The following is a 5,794-nucleotide window of genomic DNA, read 5'->3' as shown; positions in this document are numbered from 1 at the left end:
CACCAAGCCACAACTCCAAGATACAGTTCCTAAAATATTATTTTTTCTTTCAGTTGATGTATACTGTGCGTGTTCGCCATAACTCGTTTATCATTTTAAAAAAGCACATGGTTGACCGACTGAGAAAATGTTTACATATCCTTTCGTACTTGGTTTTTATTAATTGTATTAGTCATGGTTGCTGATTATGATACGTAACCTAATGTCATAATTCGGAACCTGTTTATATTTGGTTTTAACCTGTTTATATTTTGTTTTAACCTGTTTATATTTGGTTTTAACCTGTCTATATTTGGTTTTAACCTGTCTATATTTTGTTTTAACCTGTTTATATTTGGTTTTAACCTGTTTATATTTGGTTTTAACCTGTTTATATTTGGTTTTAACCTGTTTATATTTGGTTTACTAAAAAAGGGGACGTTTTTTCTGAGCAATTTAAGAGCACGGATAACGAAAATGTAATAAATATATTTCTTTGGGCTCAAGAAAAATAATTAAAGTAATGGCCTATCTAAAATTTATGTTGCCAAAATGTTTAACTTATTTACATTGTTTTTCTTTCATTATAATAATGTACACAGACATGCATTATTCTGCTTTAATGCATATTAGGCCAATATACATTTGACTGGGGCATAGTTCAATATATAGCCCGTGACGATCTCGATACCATTACCCCGAGACATGTCCTGCGATAAAACCCCACTGAAAACAATGTGTTTTATATAATCGCTTGGAGGCCGAAGCAAATGTGTCTTCTTTTTTAGTACAGTTCGCCGTTAATTTACCACGAAGAAGGAAGCATATTAACAAGCCTTCGCATTTAAACATTGTTTAAATCAATAACTGGCAGCCTAATATTATTTACCGGTGATCTAGATACTAATTCAGACTCTGTACCCATTTTTTTTTATGAATTAAAATGTAGTAGAAATAATAGAGTATTGATCTATTAATCATAATGATGTTAACATCTTTTTTTGTTAACGAAATATGTATTAACTTTTAGTTTACTAAACATGTATTATTATATATTATTATGTAGGCCCTATTACCCTTAATTTTATCGTTTCAATTTTGCTTACTGTGTAATTACTCATTCATTTAGGCCTACTATTATGGTTTCCACATCTTTATAAGCCTTGCGGGTTTATGTGGCCCATTTTCATCTTTAATGTACCTATGTAGGCCTATATTTTGATTACTATCAGAGAAAATATGGTAAAAAGATTAATAAAGTAATATTATTTGATTTCAATCTAAATTTTGAACTATTTATTCTGAACCTTGAATTTATATTTTAAAGACACCCATCGATAAAACTTAGTTATTTTATTTAAATTCAAATGTATTGCTATGTTGTGCTGATTAGTTGCTTATTAGCAACGAATCCTTTCCCTGTGAAGTCTCTGCTTAAGCTGCTTATTTTGCTTAAAATGGATATGAAAGGGTTCCTAGCAATATCATTTTATTGGCTCAACGTGTAGATCAATCAGTTTTAAGCTTGCCATAGTCATACTTAATGTTTTGGAGGACGAAAACGCCCTCAAAACGCCCCTGAGAAACCTGTGAAAAACTTTTTGTGACGTCACTAAAAGTTATTTTTGTATTACAGAGATAGGAATTTAGCAGTAAATCATTGATTGCTGCAAAAGCATGGTAGTAATTACTTATTGCTTTGATATTTTTATTCTTGGATAAGTATGTTAGCCTAATCGAATAAAATTAATTCATATTATCAACCATGTTTTTTTTAAAACGGATTTTAATTTCGTTTTTCAAGGCCATCTTTTAAGAAATTCATAGCCAAATGCCTATCTTGCTGGGTACACGGAGTTATTTTGCGCAAGCGTGAGAATCACAGAGTCGACCACCTTGGCCTCTCTCTCGACCCTCCTCGCGAGCGATGTTTATTTCGCTATTTATTATACACGTATTATTGAAACATTCATTTTATTATTATTTCGTTGTAATTAACTGAAATTGATGGAAATTCGTCCACATCGTCTTGTTAACACGGGTGTTAACATCGTTTTGAAGAAACGGTTGGACGAGTAAATGGTGTTTGACAATGCCATGGCCTGGAGCTAGCTAGGCCTAGCCTAGGCCTTTTTAGTAGTGATGACTGCTGGATACGGTGTTCAGTCGCCCGGCCAGAGGTGAGCTGAGAGCGTATGCTCCTTGATGTATCGTTGAGGGTGTTAATGGTAGGCACAATTGTGTTACTGTTTTATGTATATACACATTATTTATAAGTACGTTTATTAATATTGTTGTGTGCTGTAGTGTCCTGACTAACGCATTATTAAAATATTTTTTTGTTATTACATGCCGCCCTACTAGCTAGTAGGCTAGGCAACACTGAATACTAAATATTATGATTCCCAATAAAATGAATAGAGTTGGATTTTCTCTAATGTAGTAATAAAGGTTATAACAGGCCAGGCCTAGTTAGGGGTATTTCAGCTTGTATCATATACAGTACAGTATACAGTAAATAAACAATTCATTTGTATTTTTACCTACCTACAGGTCTATAATTGGAGTGCAACTATGATAATTGATGGACGGGATAAGCAAATGTATTTATTGATTGGAATGGAAGCGCAAATGTTAGAGTCAAATTATAATATTAAGGTAACAGATACTGAGCATTGCTATTTTAAACTGTTGATCAAACCTACATAATACATTATACTAAATTATTATTTTGTTTTGAGGGCAGATAAACATGTGCTTATTCATTTTCCTTTTTTCAGGTGAATAGAAAGATACCCAGAGTACTTTATAATAGATGCTACTTGGATCATGCTTGCACGATACATTTATGCAGTATACTAAGACACCAAGTATAGAATGAGCGCAGACAATTAAAATTACAGAACTAAATATTTATGAAGAATAGTAAAATATGCATAATAGAATTCTTTAGATGCGAGTGCTAGGGTTACAGTCATACTGTAACTATGGTAATGTACTACCAGGGAAGAGTTCTGGTACTACCAGACAGTACACTAGTAGCAGTGCATCATATTTGTTTTTAACCATCTAAATGGGTCTGGGTATATAAACAAATAAACCACTACTGTACTTCTTTTTTTTATTTATTTAGCCAAATACTATGTACAATGGACATTTATGAAAGAATCCATCTCTTGAATATGATGGAGCTGGCTGGTGTTGATAGAATTAAAATGTATCACTCAGGTCTCAAAAGTAATTTATGTCCCGTTTGAAAAATCCTGCTTGTTCCAAACTCATTATGATACATTTGTTTAATAAAATTCATTCCACACACTATTTCTGCCATATAATTTGATGTTTACAATTTTATTACTAGTACTATTACAGTTCTTCAAAGCCATCTCATGTACTGTTGATTCCATAAATCTGCAAAGATAAGACCAATAAATGGATGGAAATGTACTATTATTTTTATTCAATCCTACCTCTAGGCCCTATAGTATTATATTTTATGACTTGGTAACAAACAGAAAGAGGTTATTATTTAATTACACTACAGTTACTAACTAAACTATAATATAATAATCCTCTCGGCCTCACCTCCTCTGCTCTACTTTAATTATTAGTATTATTATATTACTATATTAGTCAATAACAAAAGTCAGAGCCAAAAACAAGTTCAACACAAGCTTACCTTTTTTATTTACGTCGCCTTTTACATACGTCTACGCCCGCGCCTTGTCCACTTCCTGGAGGTTCGTCGGTGGACCGGCGACTGCTACTCTCTTGTACTGTAGTGTAGGCCATGGAGTAACTCCATGTGTAGGCCTAGCCTACTACTACTAGCGAATTTAGAAGAAACTATAGTCTACTAGACCTAGCCTAATTTGTAGTCTGCGTGAGTGGTTTAGTGTGAGAAGTACAAATACACACTTTCTTCTTTTCACGTACAATCTTTGCAGACATAACTTTTTATTGATTTGTGAAATATCGATATTTTCTACGACTGCAGCAACAGGGAGCTTGCAACACGCGAGTCTCGTGAAGGATGGGTTTGTTTATTTTGTTTACACCACACAGTCCGCGAACGAGACAAGGCGGTGATTGGACTGTATTAAAATTCATTAACCAATCACAAAACGACTGCTGCCGTGGCTACAACCCCGGGTGTTTCAAACTCTAAATTTGACGATCTCGTACGTGCGTATAGAACGTTCATAAAAATTAAGATGGCGTGCCAGTTGGTCGGCCATTTTGCGGACGTTTTATACCAAAATTTAATTTGTTTATTTCTCAATTTCTACTAGGTATTTGAATCTAATGTTTTGTGTGCTGTTTATTAACATTAAAAGGATTCATACAAAGTCCTTTTTGTGAAATTTTAAAATCCTTTCATATCCATTTTAAGCATTGTAAGCTGCAATGTTGCGCTGATTAGTTGGTAATTTGCAACGAATCTGTTCCCTATGAGATTACTGCTTAAGCTGTAACATTGTAAGCTGAAACGTTGTGCTGATTAGTTGGTAATTTACAACGAATCTGTTCCCTATGAGATTACTGCTTAAGCTGTAGCATTGTAAGCTGAAACGTTGCGCTGATTAGTTGGTAATTTGCAACGAATCTGTTCCCTATGAGATTACTGCTTAAGCTGTAGCATTGTAAGCTGAAACGTTGCGCTGATTAGTTGGTAATTTGCAACGAATCTGTTCCCTATGAGATTACTGCTTTAAAATCTGTAGCATTGTAAGCTGAAACGTTGCGCTGATTAGATGCTAATTTGCAACGAATCTGTTCCCTATGAGATTACTGCTTAAGCTGTAGCATTGTAAGCTGAAACGTTGCGCTGATTAGTTGCTAATTTGCAAATTTTCTTCTCCCTGTGAAGTGACTGCTTAAGCTGCTTATTTTGCTTAATGGAAAGGGACACCCTAATATTTTACTTAACTATTATAAAAGTAACCCCACCAACTTAATATTCAGAACAATTTATGTTTAAATCGGATTTGTAGTTTTCTAGTAAACAGGATTTTAAAGTTGTTTTCAAAACTTTTGTCATCTTGTACTCATGGCAGCCTATTTGTGACGTCAAATACGACCAATGAAAATTCGTGGTTGCATTCGGCGCTTCTATTGGCTAAGCGAATCCGCTAATATGATTGGCTAATAACGCAAAATGCGGTCATGAAGGACGGCGATGACACGGTATGAACATGCGCTGGCTTGGTAAACAAAGCTTCGATCGATCTTTTCTTCTTCAAGCCAATTCGTAAATCTCTCCGCTATTGTTAATCTATAATCTATATATAAATTTACGTAAGGGCAAAATTCGATAAATCGCGGTTTATTTCGAGAATTTTTACTCGATGGTATATAAAGTTGGTTCGTACTTTCGGTACTCATTTTAACCATCTGATGTAACCCTGTTTACTAATTAAATTGAGTTAAATAATTAGTTATTGACAATTAAAACGAATTTAGGTTGAACGATTTGCCCCAAATAGGGGTGTTTTGTAGTTGTGGTATACACTGTCTAATGGATATCAATCCAAAATACTCGCACACAATAATACGAGGATGCTTCGCATTTTCCTATCTCCTCCTACGATAATTGTTTTTAATAGCTGAAAACCGGTTGAACAGCTCGAGTACAGCATCATAATGTTGAAGACAGGCCGATTTTCTTTAAAAAATACTATTTTGATAGATTTAATATACGTTTATACAAATGTTTTGATCTGCGATAAACGGAACATTCCAATCTCTGTTCCACAAGTTTCTATTCCCTCAGGCGTCGAAAAGACAAGTGCTGTACAGTCATAACAGAGATTCG

The 5,794-nt window shown here is 34.1% G+C and overlaps 1 long non-coding RNA gene across 1 annotated transcript; it reads left to right on the top strand.

The window, feature by feature from the left end:
- The first annotated feature begins 1,680 nt into the window (after positions 1 to 1,680).
- On the top strand, positions 1,681 to 2,983 carry LOC140039847 (uncharacterized). The gene is made up of 3 exons (XR_011842654.1): positions 1,681 to 2,207; positions 2,533 to 2,637; positions 2,760 to 2,983. It is a non-coding gene; the product is annotated as an uncharacterized lncRNA (long non-coding RNA).
- The last annotated feature ends 2,811 nt before the right edge of the window (positions 2,984 to 5,794 follow it).

Source organism: Antedon mediterranea, chromosome 2 (assembly GCF_964355755.1).
Source record: "Antedon mediterranea chromosome 2, ecAntMedi1.1, whole genome shotgun sequence".
In the NCBI taxonomy this organism is placed as follows: Eukaryota; Metazoa; Echinodermata; class Crinoidea; order Comatulida; family Antedonidae; genus Antedon; species Antedon mediterranea.
The sequence above is the reverse complement of the archived record's forward strand: the minus strand, read 5'-3'. Positions and strand labels throughout refer to the sequence as shown.